This window comes from Peromyscus leucopus, chromosome 8a (assembly GCF_004664715.2).
Source record: "Peromyscus leucopus breed LL Stock chromosome 8a, UCI_PerLeu_2.1, whole genome shotgun sequence".
Classification (NCBI taxonomy): Eukaryota; Metazoa; Chordata; class Mammalia; order Rodentia; family Cricetidae; genus Peromyscus; species Peromyscus leucopus.
Genome location: NC_051085.1, coordinates 42144195 through 42160694, shown reverse-complemented (window position 1 = coordinate 42160694; position 16500 = coordinate 42144195). Strand labels below are relative to the sequence as shown.

Here is a 16500-nt window from a genome sequence, read left to right as displayed (position 1 = left end):
CGATGCACAAGATTTCACAAAACATTCCCAGCTTATGTTTAGTCTGTTAGAACTTTTTCTTTGGCATGGAGGCAAAGTAGATATTATTACATTTTGATTACATCACAGGAAGAGAGAGAGAGAGAAACACCAAAGTCAATGGTATATCCCAAACAGCCCACATCTTCGAAGAGTCCCTTTGAAGTATACACCAACTTTCTCCTGAAAGTGAGTAGTAATGAATTAATACCCTCAGCACTGTAGATACCTATTAAAAATCCACACACACTCTGTCCACATTCGAAGCCCAGAAACATCACCAGCTACAAATCTGCCTTACAGTGGTTCCGTGGGTTTTGACAACACACTTGGTCAAAGGGGCTGACCTGGCAACTTCCTTTCCAAAGGGCTATTTGTAAAGTGAAATGATTTCAATGGCATCTGACTTTGTTTCCACCAGTTTAGAAAGTATTTACTCTCAACAGAAGTTCGAGACCAGCCTAGTCTACAGAGTGAGATCCAGGATGGCCAAGGCTGCACAGAACTCTGTCTTGAAAAACAAAAACCAAAATAAAACAAAAAGGAGAATCTAAGCAAACAAATACATAGCAGCCACATTTTCCCCCCTAAAACACTGGTTTTCACGGCCCACCCTCCCAATTGATTTAGGACTTAGCTTCTCTCTATATTCCTACAATAGTCAGCTACGCAGGGAATGGGGTGGGCCAACTCACCTCCGGATTCTCAAATTGTGCTCTGTTGCAGGCTGTCCTCTGCCTGCTCATGTCTCGGTGCTTAGGACAAGCCTTAGCTCTATGCTGCACTCTCCTTTTGTTAGGACATTGGCCTTTATTTTCTAGAGCAATAAAATTGAGTTTCAGTTATTTTTGAACTGAGCAGTTTTTAGATAGCAAGCAAGCAAATATGTTACAAATAGCTTCTTGCTTTCAACCATCTATCAGTCCCATCTTTCAGGACACCCAGGAGGACTCTCTGTACAAAGCACAATGGAAGAATTATCCCTGGAGAATGTAGTTGGCTTTTAGACACAATCCCCCCCCTCCCCAAAGATAACACCTATCAAATCCATTCATAGTTAGAGGCATTCCACACAATCTATACTTTTGGAAACACTGCCACAATGTACTTGAACTTGAGGAGGGACTTGGGTGCCAGCTGAAACCTCACAGTTGTATTTCCAAAATTCTAATAAAGGAGAATTCTTACAGTTTCAGAGGAACCATTATTTTCACACCCCAGCAGAAGAAACAACCACCTCTGTTTGCTAGCTCCCCCCTTTTCTTGTTAGCACAGTTCCTTGAGAGCACTAGGGTGAGAGGAAGAGTTGTGACCAGCTGTTTCCAACTGTTGCCTAGCCTAGCCCCAGTAATGGTGGCTTCAGAGGCAGTTATCAAAACAGCAGAGGTGAGGGTCTAAGTTTGCAGGGCGACACAGACAAACTGCTTGGAGCAAACCCATTCAGACCCTTCACCTCCACTCACATCACCTCCAGAAATCACTGTGTGTGTGTGTGTGTGTGTTCCTTCCTAATCTTCTTCCTGTGCCCACAAACCAAAATCAACACAGGGTGACGAACTCTATGATGCACAGCCTGTGAGCAAATGAATTCATCTCAGAGGACCAGGTATAATCTCTAGGACTGGAGAGGATGGTTGGAGCACATATTCATTTGATCTTAACCCTGGGAACCATCCCACTCAGGCAGAGTACGTACCAGGCCAGAGGCGACATCTACTCAAGGAAAGCAGCACTTACTCCTGAGGGAGTGGAGATGACTCCATTCTTTGTGGGATGTTGTTTTAAAACTAAAGGTAGCAACACAGACCACAGATCCAAGCATGTGATGACAATGATCTGAATTGCCCATGTGTTGCCATGGCGAACTGATCTTTACCATCCAGAAGGCAGAGCAATATACACAGCGACAGCCTGACGACCCCTCTTCCTCTTGGCTTTAACAGCCTTCCCCTTCATTTGCTTTCACTTAGCGGTGGCCACTACGTCCCGGGCTCCACACTGGAGGCTGACCCTGGGCACCAATTTCCCCTTCTTGGAGCTTTTGTCAAGCAGGATGGGACAAGCCTCAAATTCATAACGACAAGTGTGGTGAGTGCTGGACAGCCGGCTGTGAGGGGCGCTGCAGATCGAAACGATTGTGACCGTAGACATTTGCTCTGTTTTTCTAGCTCCGCTCTCCCCCGTGTGCTCAAATGTCCTTCAAGTGATATTAAAAGAGGGAGAGATGTATTCTAGATGGTAAAAGCCAGCTCTGTGAGGCTGCCTGCCCCCAGACTTCCCATTGCGATCTTCCCAGCCAGTTCATCTTTCATCTTTCTATTTAATGACTTGGGATCCAAGCGGAGGGAGTCAAACTTGCTGAAAGTTTCTGGGAGCCCCGGTGCTTGCCTAATCCCGGTTCCCACAGGGGCACATGAAGTAACTTGTTTATGGTAACAGAACAAAGGAACGGAGAGAGAGCTCTGTTCCAAGACAGGTCGGCCTTAATTAGGTCCCCAAACAAGTGTAGCCAAATTTATTGTGGTTCATCTTGAAGAAAAAACACATCAAATCCCTTTGCAAATATAAGAAAGAAGAGGAAAAAGAAGGGGGAGGGGGCCACGTATAAATAGTCTTTGGTGAGGTGGTGTTAAAAGGCAGCTCTTCGGTTTCCCACTGGATCTTGTCTTCACATTTTTGTTAATGAATATGTTTATTGGCATAATTATAATACAAGGGGGACAAAATAAACTCGCATGAGGGCAATCTTTATGTGTTGAACACACTTCCATCCCACCCCCAGTTTCCCAGGACTCTATTTCGTGCCTAGGGGTGAACACTTTGCTCCCTTCCTTTGGGGTGTCCAGGCAGGTTTAGTTAATTGGAAGCACCGCCAGGATGATGCAAGAAGGGAGGGAAGTGGGGGCATTCATTCCTTCCATTCGGTTATGTGTCTGGAGTTTGATGTTCAACCGTGACCACTTCTGAGCAGTTCCGCCATCATCCTGATCCTCTTCAGGGCTCTCTTTACCTGATGCTGTTCCTTGGTTCCTCTAGGGTCTCACTGGGTTGTCTCGATCAGAGACAAGGGTCCCTGTTGTGGTTGTCTTTCTGGGCTGGAGCATCTCTGGCCAGGTCACCTTAGCCACACCCACTTCTCTAAGAAGGAAGCCCTCATTAAACCCTTCCTGTGAACCAGGTGGGTGAGTCCAGTGGCTTGTGGTTCCTGGGCTGACATGCACTGATCATTGACTGCAATCACTGAAAGGTTGATTGCAGTCTGTCTTCACGGGCTTATTCTGAATTTCATCCCTTGGTTTTTACTCTGAGGTCTACCCCAAATGGTAGTGTTTCAGAGTGAGTTAATGAAGTAAAAATGCTTAATACCATGAATATATTTCATGTTTACTACCTAATCATGTAGCTACTCACCCAATACTTATCGAGCTGCTACCATGGGCTGGGTTTTATCTCAGCTACTAAAGGCACAGAGTAGAATAAAGCAGAAAGAATCTTGCCCTCCAGGAGCTTATTTTCTAGCAGAACACAGACAGACAGACAAGCAGATAGACAGATTAAATCCTTTGATTATGTCCTATCAGTAGGGGAAAGTACTGTTGGGGTATTCTAATATAACTCCTCATCTGGTGTTTGGATGGCCACTTAGGTCTCGCCATGGGTGTCTAGTCTACTGCTTGGATCCTGCTATTTACTAGGCATTCTATCCCTGCTCAGGCTACCTGTCCACTTGGAGACAACTCTAAGTTTGTGGTCTCCTTTTCCTCCTCCTCCTCTTCCTCCTCCTCCTCTTCCTTCTCCTTCATCTCCTCCTCCTTCTTTATATTGATAGATCATGTGGGTGGGGACACCTATGCCGTGGAGTCTATGTGGAGATCAGATAAAAACTTGCGGGACTTAATTCTTTCTACCTTGTTGGTCCCAGGGATTGAACTCATCCTGTGAGGCTGGGCAGCAAGTAGCTTTACCTGTGAAGCCATCTCACAGGCCCTTTTGTGTGTGTGAGGGCACGTTGAGGTCAGAGGTCAGTTTTGAGAGTCTCCCTCTATTCATATCCACCTCATTTTTTTTTTTTTTTTTGAGTCAGGGTCTCTCACACAATCTGGAGCTCATTGATTCAGTAAACTCAGCTGGCAAGCAAACTCTACAGGTGCTCCCATCTCCCGCTTCCCACTGCAAGGATTATAAACGCTTGGGCTGGGATTAGAGGTGTGCACCTACATGCTGGCAGTTTACCTGGGTGCTAAAGATCCTAACTCAGCTCCTCATACTTGTTCCGCCAGTGCTTTATCCACTAAGCCACCTCCCCAGCCTTCCGCTGTAGTCTTTATTCTCACCTTGCAGCCGGAAAACACAAGAGCAGCCTTCTTTCTCCCCATGCAATTCTTTTGCTACTAGAGATTTACTATCAGGCTTCTATGCATATTAATTTTATGCATATTTACTAGAAACTACCCTGAGGGCAGGATTTCATGGTAAGGGTCAAGGAGGAGACTTGTACCTTTGGGCTCTGGGGGCCCTGGGATATTACCTCTAAATTCTTCATTGGCCACCTTCTTCAGGTGTCTCACCAAGCTTCTGCTTTCCACTGCTTCCGCTATAGGTTTTTTAGAACCACCACAGTCCTCAGGCCGCCTTACTATACTATAAAATACTGAAGATACTGTTTTTAAAGGAACATCTAGGTCTGTCGTCTGTGGACTTAGAGTTCAGCCAGGGAGGCAGACTCAGAACCATCATGTGAGCTGGTGACCTTGTGAGAAGAGCATTAGGTCGGAAGGCACAAGTATCAAGGAAGCATGGGAGAAGGGGCGGGGCTTGTTGGAAGCAATCTGGGGAGACTCTCCTGAGGAAGGGTTGTGTAAACTTACACCTGACACCTGAGAAGAATCAGGTAGGAGACCCAGGTAGGGATAAAAGCCCCATCTGTCCAGGATGCTTTATTCCCCGTAGGCACAGACTGCTCACACATGGCGATCACCCAACCTAGGTTTTTTGCTTGTGTGTAAACACCACACAGTTACACACCACCATTAATGACAATGCTTGTTCTGAACAGTTCTTCTCCTAGAAACCATCCTTCCCTACCCTGGAGCGATCCTCTCCATTAATCTCTGTGTATGTCTTTTCTGCTATTCCAAACCCTGGGCAGAGCTGCATGGACAGTAACCTTGACTCTGTTATTGTCTGGCCAGTTGGATGGGGTCTTTTCATAATATAAACCACAATGCAAATTTCCCTACTGCAGCACTTCCATTAGACACAGTCAGAGCAAACGGAAAATCGGTGATCTAAAAGGAGGAGTCAGAGAAGAATGAGCTGATGAGGGGAAGCTGGGGAGTCTCCTCCGTAGCTTAGTAGGGGACCTCAAGCTGGAGACAACTGCCCAGTTGTTAATATGGCTTTGAACAGAACATCGACTTAAGGGTCTATCCGAATTAGTCACAGCAAAATGGTGAGCCTCAATGAATTAAGCCATTCCAACTAGTGGCTACTGGTTATCACCCTACTGATTTAGTAATACAAAACCTCCCCAAAGCTGAACCTACTTTGTACAATCAAAGTCATCATTTACTGCTCATGAAAAGAGACGTGGAAAGGAACCCAAGATCTGGGGTTGAGATGTGTGGGGTCGCAGCTCTCCCCCGAACATGTTTGTCAATGTGGGTGAGTGACTAACACCTCTTTGTAGTGGGTAGCCATTCCAACCTTGATCTGGAATTTCCAGCCCCCATCGAGGCTTCGGTAACTGTCACGCCTACAAGGCGGGTGGGGCCAAGAGAGGACCCTGAAGACCCGAGACCTGGATGCACCGCCCTCTCTTGGTTCCCCGGATCCTGGATGCTGGAGGTAGACCGAGCAGAGTGCTCCAGAGAACACCACTGGTCTTCGACACACCTTTCCCAGACCCTGCAACCTGCTTATCCCTTCACTTGTAAGTTACGCCACTAAATAAACCTCCCTTTTAACTACGTGGAGTGACCGTAATAATTTCACCAATACCTCTTTGATCCAGATTCTACCTCAACCACTAAGATGAGAGAGCTGCAGTCTCCAGCATTTAAAAACACTTTCCCAAAGGTTATGAATCAAAGATTCCATCATTCTGGGTGATGCACTAGCATCACGACCTACTTGTTAGCTCCACAGACCATCTTCCTTCAGGCTATAAGATGACTTTAGCCTCCTAAAAGTGGTCCCACCAACATCGGTGACCATGGACTGATTCATGAAGCAGGAATGCTCTTTGTATAGAGAGATTGAATTAAAACCCCCATAATTCCTTACCCAGCAGGTAATGGACAGCCCAATTCAGCTATTAGCAAGGGAGAAACTCCCTCTAAAGCAGTGGTTCTCAATCTGTGGGTTGAGACCCCTTTGAGGGTTGACTGACCCTTTCACAGGGGTCACCTAAGACCATTGGAAAACACATATACTTACGTTATGATTCAAAACAGTAGCAAAATGACAATTATAAAGTAGCAATGAAAATAATTTTATGGTGGTGGTGGTGGGGTCACCACAACATGAGGAATTGTATTAAAGGGCCACAGAATTAGGAAGGTTGAGAACCACTGCCCCCAAGTGTCAGCATCATCTGAGAGTCAACCATGTCTGGAACTCAGGTCAGGCTTTGGCAGCTCACTAACATTACTCCACTTTCTGCAAAATGGCACCCTGAAAACCAAACCACCTAATTACAGGAGATTAGGGAACGGAGATCAGCTTAGAACAGGGGCATTGTCACAGTTTGTGGCTACATCCCAACCAAGTACCTGCTGTCATAAAGCCGTGGGAAGGCAGGAACACAGAAGCTAGACTAACTGGAGCCTGGCAGGATGGCTCAGTGGGTGCAGAGCATATGATGCTCTTCTAGAAGACATGACTTGGGCTCCTGGAACTGACATCAGGCGGCTCACAACTATCTGTCACTCCAGATCCAGGGAATCCAATGCTTTCTTCTGGCCTCCATAGGCAGCCACGTACATCTGGCATCTGTTCTCATAGGCCTCTGTTCTCATAGGCATCTGTTCCCATAGGCATCATCTGTTCCCATAGGCATCTGTTCCTACAGGCATCTATTCCCATAGGTCTCTGTTCCCGTAGGCCTCTGTTCTCATAGGCATCTGTTCCCATGGGCATCTGTTCCCACAGGCCTGGGATGAGCCAAGGACTCCCTCTTTCCCCATAAGAAGTTGGGACTTCAGCCTGGGCAAAGAAGACCTGTACATCTTGTACCCATTCTCTCCTTTTTATAATTGCCTGACCTATGGCCTGTAACCTGGCACTACACATGTGGACACATCTGGACATTGTACTGTATGCTAGCTTAGTGGTCTTAGAAATCCCCAGTGGTAGGATCCAGGAGGACCCAATCTATCTCCCTTTGCTGTGTAAGCCACAGGGAAATGAGATGTTAAAAACAAGTAAACCATTACTTGCTACTCTAGGCAAAATTTGAACAAACAAGCAAGCAAGCAAAAAACAAAACAAAACAAAAACAACAACAACAACAAAAAAAAAACCCATGAAGCGGATATTCCCCCTTCCCCTAGGTAAAGATTTTGTGAGAGAGGTGAGAGAGTGAATTTCCACAGTAGGAGGGTGGGAAGAATATTAATTGTAATATTGGGCAGTAAATATTGTGTCTTTTTCCTGTTGCTTCATTAGCTTCACATTAGTCTCTCATCCTACTAGATATTCGATACACCAAAATTTCAACAAAATTTAGTGTTCTTAGGGTTCCCATGTCGGGTTAAGATGGAAGAAACAGTTTAGTTGGTGAGCTGGCTAATCCCAGATAACTAGTGTTATCATTTTTATATTAAATAATTGCCAAAGAACACACATAAGTAAATAAAAAGGGGGGACCCTCAGAAGAGCAAGACGAAAGCATAGTCCTCACAGCGGGGCCACTGGGTTGGCTGGTGACCGCTGGGGGACAGGGAGGTGAACTGGTCTGGCTCTTTATGGACTCTTGCAGAAGGACCGGAGCGGGGATTTGGTGGTGTTGCTCTTCTGAAAAATAAGCCAAGACACACAAGTTGGAAATGCCAGAATTTGCATGTCAGAGTCAACCCTCGCAAGACTCTTGTCTTTTCTGAAAAAAACAATAGGACAGAAGTTCAGACTTAAGAACTGGAGCTTTTTAATCCCACCCAGACGAACAGGGTTGCCCCACAGGGCTTACAGGCAAGGAGGAAGGAGGAAAGAGAGGGCCTCCTTGACTTGGAAGAGCATGTGCGCGTCTGGAATCCAGTCCCTTCAGAGGGTGGCTGGAGGCCCTAGTCCATCCTCAACGTTCTTTCCTCGAAAGGGGAAAAGCCCCGATCCTGTCCCCCACACCAGTGTTTATTTCCTTCTGAACCCCGAAGACAAAAATTCAAATACACGGAGGCCTCTGAGAGGATTCTCAGACACAGGACTCTCTCTGATATGTGATATCTTCCCTCGGGAGCACAGGGGGACAGGCGAAGTGGAGGGGGATAGAAAAACAAACCCGACCACTTTCCCCTGATGCTGGTGTGAAAGAAGAAAGCAGGCCTGAGAGCTTCTCCAGGCTTCCACGGATCAAACAGGTCTGACTTAGACTGTTTACCGTGCATGCATTTCCCCTTCCCAACCCTGAGGTTTATTAAGAGCCCGCAGGGCTCCAGCACACCTCCTCCAGGGAGCCCAGGCACCTCCTTGCACAGTGGGGTAACAACGGCTAGCGCCACTCAGTGCGCATGAGTACAGGCTGGAGCCTGGCCTTCTGCGCATGCTCGCTCTTCAGGCGCCTCCTCCCGGAAGGAAGGTAATCCCATGCCCAAGAAAAAGTTAGAGGCTGGTGAGTTCTTTGTCTCTTCCACATGGATAAATATCACCGTGACTTTGTTTCCTGAAGATGAGCTAAACCATTTATAATCGGGGAAAATTAGTGTTCTGGTGGTGTACATTCAAGACAGACTTCGCATTCCATTCTATTGTAGGCATTGAGATTTTAATCTCTTTAGACATTTTATTACACTGGTTATTGCAATGGTGCAGCAGACCAAATGCTGGATGAATGTAATTGCCGATGGTAGACAGGCACACTCCCATCCGCCTTCCTTCCAGGTATGATCTAACCCTTGGTGGAACTGAGCTGTCCCATCCAATCTCTAACACCCAGGGAAGTAATTCAAGTTAAGTGAAGTCACAAGGGTGGGGCCCCAAGCCAACAGGACAGCTGTTCCTATAAGAAGAGCTGGCTGGCTCAGTGGGTAAAGCGCTTGCCTTGCAAGTGTAAGAACCTCAGTTGGGTCCACAAAACCTTGTTAAAAAAAAAAAAAAGGCCAGGAGTGGTTGCACAAATTTTTAATCCCAGCACTGAGGAGGCAGAGACAGGCAGATCCTCCAGGCTTGTTGGCCTGCTAGTCTAGCCTACTTGGTAAATTCTAGGCCAGTGAGAGACCTCATTTCAAAGCAGTGTGTGTGTGTGTGTGTGTGTGTAGCTTGAGTTTTCCTGCCTTGTCCACAGTCAGGACAAATCTCTGTCACCTGCCAGTCCCACAGCCGCTCAGACCCAACCAAGTAAACACAGAGACTTATATTGCTTACAAACTATATGGCCGTGGCAGGCTTCTTGCTAACTGTTCTTATAGCTTAAATTAACCCATTTCCATAAATCTATACCTTGCCATGTGGCTCGTGGCTTACTGGCATCTTCACATGCTGCTTGTCATGGTGACGGCTGGCAGTGACTCCTTCTGCCTTCCTGTTCTTTCTTTTCTCTTCTCTGTTAGTCCCGCCTATACTTCCTGCCTAGCCACGGGCCAATCGGTGTTTTATTTATTGACCAATCAGAGCAACACATTTGCCATACAGAACATCCCACAGTATGTGTGTGTGTGAGATCCCCCGGAACTGGAGTTACAGATGTCTGTGAGCCACCTTGTGGGTGCTGGAAATTGAACTTGGGTCCTCAGCAAGAGCAACAGGCAATGTTAACCGCTGAGCCAATTCTCCAGCCCCCCAGTGCTGCGTATTAAAACATATCACACAAGCTTGGGAAATAAAGCTGTACAAGGTGTAATTTCCATCCCCAAAGTTTCAGAACGTTGTAGGCAAAGGCATCTATGTGGCTAGCTGACTCCAGAGTGCTGCTTAGGCCAATTCCTCACCACCTTCATTAGGCATGGACACTATTGTTTCCATTTAATAAGAGCTCAGCACATAGCCTCTTTAGGTGATAAATCTATTCTGAGTATGGTTCCTCCTCCTTCAACTCCACCCAGATCCTTCCCATCTCCCCACCTACCCAAATCCATATCCTTTCTTGCCCCCTCTCATTAGAAAACAAGCAAGAAACTATTAAAGAAGGAGATTAAAGAAAAAAATCTGAACAGGACAAAACAAGAAAAACATAGAGCCAGAGAAAAAGCACACGAAACGTATAGCACAGAGAACATACAGTGGTAAGCACAGGAATTTCATAAAAACACAAAATCAGAAACCATAATATATAAGCAAAAGACCTGTAGGGCAGGGGAAAAAAAAGAATTTGAGTGAAGGCAGTCAGATTTGAGAGCTGTCTTCTCAGTTACTATATGACTCTGCCAGGTATGTTGTTTGCATCACAGATGGGTGGATTTTGAGAGTTTGGGACATGAACCTGAGGGCTGTGGGGGAGGGGAACTGTCTTAGAGTGAACCTACTTACTATGAATTTTCCACTGTTTAAAAGAAACTGAGATCTGGAAAAAAAGATCATCCTGGGTCACTTGGTCCCTAGTTTTAACCCTGAGCTGGCATCAGAAATCTCGGAAGAAGGAAGGGCTAACAGTCTCACCCCAAGGCCTGCAATTCTAGAGGACTGGTGTGGGCACTCCAGAACTGCTAACAAATTCCCACAAGGCTGATGCACCCAGAGTCCTCGGGATGCACTCTGAGAACCAACTCAGTCGGTAGCATCGTTCTGATAGATGGTAGATGCCGGCCGTGCTCATGGGGAGGGGACAGCTGAGCAGAATGTACTTTCAGGATCCAGCCTACATCAGCATAGTTACAGCTCTCATAGGTGAGATACATGGGACATCACCTTCTGGTTCTCCGTCCCTTGATTCACTCTAACGCTGGCTCTTCACAAGACCCTCTCTCTGTATCTTCCCCAGCATGCAGTTTACATGAAATAATAAAAACCTGCTCACTGTCAAGGATAAATATTATTCTCACTGGGAGCTATTTATCAAAACTTGTGATCTAAAATTTGGCTCTATCAATGCTAAACATAAGAGTTAGCAGAACTAGCAGGGGCCATGGAGAAATGCCAGTATCCATCCTCAGAAGGGGAGGAAAATTAGACAGTTTCAAAGTTTTCATTTATTTACATTATAAATCAAAAGGATTTTTTTTTTTTTTTTGCTTATTTGGTTAGCTGTGAAGGTCCATTGCCTTCATTAAGATCCCTAATAAAGTATTCTAAAAACAGAAATATTTTAATTATTGTTTAAGCTTGCTACACTTAACCTTGTTTAGTTTACTGTGGCCTTGAGGAGTGTTCTGAGGTTTCAGTGACTTAATGAGCATAAGGCATATTAAGCCTGGTACAAAAGAAGTACTCAGAATGTCACCACGGTTTGGGTATTTTCATGGGTGAGTTAAGAAGGAGCCAAATGGAATGAATCCGGTTGGGTAGACAACTTCATTATCTCAAGCCTCTCCTCCCCTGAGGTGAAGGGATTTAGAGAGCAGCATCCCAGAATATTTGCAGATCACCAACATCTACTAGGTAGTTATCTGCTCCAAGGAAGCCTCCTGGGACTGAATACAAGCTAGTCATTTTGCATTGAGTCACAGCATCTTTTCTTGAGTATCTGCCAGGCACCAAAGTCCACAGGTGAGAGTTCTAGAGAATAGTTTCTGACTAATACCTTTTATTTTTAAATAAGTATGAATCCAGAGGGAAACATGCCCCCTCACCCCAAACCAAACAAAACCAAAAAATATCATCTGATATTACTTTCAAATGTACCATTGTACCAGCTACAGGAAAAAGATTGCCCCAAATACACTTAAATTGTTTTGGGAGCATGGGAGGGGGAGGGGAGCAGAGACTGATCTTGATAATAATGGTAAATTTGTTTTCAAGACATCTCTAAGTACATCTCTAAGTACATCTCTAAGCCAGCGAAAACAGTTCATTCTCTCAAAGAACAGAACCCAAGATCTGGCACGTGGGTCTAGACTCATCTATTCCCAACCCCACTCCCACATAATTGTCAGGGAAGAACAGATAAAGGGCCTTAGAACTCTGTATATTGTTCTACTTCTAATGACATTTACAGGTGCTTGTGTACACCTGTAACACTCCCCCAAATAATCTTTAGCTATTATCATTAGTGTATTTACTGTACAGTTTTTTTTCAACCAATTTGTTAAAATTATATAAGACATGCTTCCCGGAGCATATTCTGACTTTGTGTGTGTGTGTGTGTGTGTGTGTGTGTTGTGGAATATTTGTTTAACTATGTAAAGATGTGTTGTATTTGTTTATGTGACATAATATTTAACTGTGCACAGATGTGTTGCGCTTGTTTAACTATGTAAAGATGAGCTGCATTTGTTTAATTATGCAAAGATGTGTTGCTGTTTTACCTTGCCTACCTAAGGCACCTGATTGGTCTAATAAAAAGCTGAATGGCCAATAGCGAGGGAGGAGGTATAGGCAGGACTTCTGGGCAGGGAGAGTCAGTAGGAGGAGAAAATTTAGGGTCAAGAAAGAAAGAAAAAGAGATGACAGGGAGATGCTAGGGGCCAACCAGACACAGAGGAAGCAGGAAAGTAGGACACATAGAATGAAACAAAGGTAAAAAGCTCTGAGGCAAATGTAGATGAATAGAAACAGGTTAAATTAAGTTCAAAGAGCTAATGGGATAAGCCTAAGCTAAGGCCAAGCATTCATAATTAATAAGTCTCCATGTCTTTATTTGGGAGCTGATTGATGGCCCAAAGAAAATGCTCTGTGTGTGTGTGTGTGTGTGTGTGTGTGTGTGTGTGTGTGTGTGCGCGCGCATGGGAATAATAAAACTGGAATAAGTAAGATTTTACTGTATGTCTTGTTTTCATAATATATACTCAGTTTAAAGAATCAAATCATTAATATGCTAATGATTTCTTAACACATATCACTGACATAATATGATCAAAATTGATGGCTTTGATAATAAGGTCACTTGCCATTGAGTTTCAATTTCTCTAGGCACTGAAGCAGAATCTATATGAGAATTTGATTCTGAAACAGTAAGTTTTCTTAGAAACAATTTGTAAATTCAAAAATGGATATAATAACAAAATTCCTGTTACCAAAATTCACAGAAATCTGTTTGATGCATTATCAATAAAAAAAAACCCAGAAGAACAAAATGCCTTGAGAGTTCACAAGAATCAGACCCTAAGAGTCTATTATAAAAAGGTCTAGAATTACATTCCTAAGCAGACCCAGTGTGGGGGTATTTTTGATCCCTCTTATAAGAAAGCAGCCCTGGTATTAGAAAACAAAACACAGCCTCGTCCCTTTTCACTCTAGGGGACTGTCTGCATCCTCTCCCTCCAGTGAGGCTGGCCAGGGTAAACAGATGTCTCAATGGGTGGAGAAGCCAAAGTCCCCTCCAGCTGTCCACAGAGCTGACAAACCCTGCTGGGGTCCTCTGAATTCTCAATGACCAAGCACAACTTCTATAGAAGGGCTCCCCATCCCAGAGCCAGCCCCAGGTGATTCTGAAATAGAAGCTCGTCCTGGGCCATCTTGTGCCGCTATCCCAGTCCCGAAGGACTAAACTCACATCGCAACCCATTTGAGTGTCCTTGGACATACCCCACTGTCTGTCCTTACTCACATTCCTCTCCCTAAGGTCAGGTGCCCCATGCTGGGCCACCTGATAAAAATTCTCGGGGAACAGAGAAAGCTCAAATAAGCTGCCCAAGGCTAAAGAAAGGCTAAGACAGCCATCCCATGTCCCAGTTCAGCACTCTTTCCATTGCAAAGACAGGGCAAGCTAGTCTACAGACCATGGGAACTGGAATTCATTGCAATTCACTAGATTCATTGTTTTTTAAGGTCAAGAATTTACAAATCGCCAAACGAACGGAAACACATGTACTATGAACCAAAGGCTGAGGGGCCCCCAACTGGATCAGGCCCTCTGAATAGGTGAGACAGTCGATTGGCTTGATCTGTTTGGAGGCATCTAGGCAGTGGTACCGGGTCCTGTGCTCATTGCATGAGTTGGCTGTTTGAAACCTGGGGCTTATGCAGGGATGCTTGGCTCAGTCTGGGAGGAGGGGACTGGACCTGCCTGGACTGAGTCTACCAGGTCGATCTCAGTCCTGGGGGAGGCTTTGCCCTGGAGGAGGTGGGAATGGGGAGGTGGGCTGGGGGGAAGGGGAGGGGGCAGGAGGGGGGAGAACAAGGGAATCTGTGGCTATATGTAGAACTGAATGGTATTGTAAAATAAAATAAAAGGAAAAAAAGAATTTACAAATCACCTATGTTTGGTTTATGCTCTTTAAAAAAAATTATTACTACCATTGTGGGAGGGAATGTGGGAACGTGTATGAGTCCTGGAACTTAAGTGGAGGTCAGAGGACAGTCTTGTGGGGTTGGTTCTCTCCTTCTACCCTGTGGGATCCAGCGATTGAACTCCAGGGTTGTGTGGCAAGTACTTTCATACACTAAGCTCTCTCTGGCCCATGGTGTCTATTTTTTCAGAATCAAATAATCACATATATTCTATTTTAGTACTTGGAAAAATTTGAAAGCGTTAAAAAATATTCACATATTTAAAAGTACATAGGGACATGCTTACATGCTTTTCAATCAATCTTTAGCCAAAGGCATCATGTCCTCACCTCCCCCCATATATATATATGCATATATGCACATATATACATGTGTGTATATGTCTATATATTTATCTGTATACATCATGTCCTCTCCTCCCCCTTATATATGTATACATGCACATATACACATGTATATATGTCTAGATATTTATCTGTATACATCATGTCCTCACCTCACACATATGCATACACATATATATGTGTATATGTTTATCTGTATACAGCAGGTCCTAAACCAAGAAATTTTTATTGGACATAGCATCATTTTTCATACTTTTTTGGTAATACAATGAAGACTTCCATTTAATAGATAATATGTAAATAGCCCCCCCCCCCAATAGCTTTTCAGTCTCAGAGGACTCATTTTTATGCATGCCAGGATACTCTGAGACGCTTTCTCTCTTCATAGATGATTTCTTGTATCTCTGAACTTGAGGCACTCCCAAAACCATGCACGTGACCAGTTCCTCATTCCTCAACTTTGGAGACGAAGCCAGTACACTTGACACCGAGATGTTCTTGTTCCGAAAGTCACCCACAAAGCTGGGTCACCGGGGCTGAGGAAGAAGTCACCGCCATACCCAATACCACTGCTCTCCCAAGAAGGCAGAGAGTGTGAGCAGACTCACAGACGTGTGACCAGACGGTCAAAGCGCTTATGGCATGACTAACAAGCGTCCATGGCCTCAAATTCAAAACCGACGATTTGATTCCAGCACGGGCAGCCTTCCAGCCCGGACGCAGGGATTTGGGGACAGGGAAGATGATGCCAGCCAGGAACACTCCACGCCTCCCTGTCTGTGGGATTAGTGTCCGTTTCTTGATCTTGCTGAAAGCTTCTGCTAGACCTCCTAGGACTTTCTATTTAAGCTGTCAAAAAGTGATTTACAGGACATAAGGACTTTAAACATATTCATAGAAGGAAGGCATGCTCCAGTATACTGTGGCTGGAGTTCTCCCTCACTGCAACCATGTCATACAGCCAGGACATGGGATACTATTTTAGGTTGACAGGTTTGTTTGTTTGTTTGTTTGTTTGTTTGTTTTTTACTCAAAGCAGAACTAACACAGAAATGGCCCCATGCTGACGTGCTGTGAGCACAGTTAAGGATAATGATAAATCCACATTTTAAAAAAGGCCACAATTCCACATTTGAGTTATGTTTATGGTTCCCGGATTCTTTCTCAGTGGGTGATTTAAAGAAACATACTGAGTTGTTTTCCAGAGATTTATGCACAAAACCTCCATTCGAGGTGGGCTTGTTTTATTGTAATAAAATTGCAATGCCTCGCTCTTTAGAGTCAGATCTCTGCAAAAAAAATGATACTAATGAACGATTGGGAACCGTGGTTGTGTGGGCACGGACATAAGCAGCTGATATACAGGAGCTCATTCCGTTCTCAGAAGAAAGTCTTCATTGTGAAGATGAGCAATTCATGGCTCAGCACGCTGTGTAACAAGTCCAAGGTTACACGTTTCATAAGCAGAGGAGACAGCACATCGTCCAAATCTGCTTCCTCCATGTGAGTGTTCTACCTCCCATCTTATATTTGAAAGTATCAGGGAAAGTGCACCAACGCTTTCTCTACGTGGTAGAGAAAACTTTTTAACTTTTAGCTG

General features: G+C 44.8%; 1 protein-coding gene across 4 annotated transcripts in view; it reads right to left on the bottom strand.

The window, feature by feature from the left end:
- Plekhg1 (pleckstrin homology and RhoGEF domain containing G1) overlaps positions 1 to 16500 on the bottom strand; it is a 217061-nt gene that overhangs the window by 98673 nt on the left and 101888 nt on the right. Inside the window, exon 1 of one of the 4 annotated variants that reach the window (XM_028858211.2) lies at positions 714 to 880. The exons of the other annotated variants lie outside the window; for them this stretch is intronic. The gene's annotated coding sequence lies outside the window, so the exon portion shown is untranslated. Of the gene's footprint in view, positions 1 to 713; positions 881 to 16500 lie in introns of those variants that run through there. 4 annotated transcript variants of the gene reach the window in all.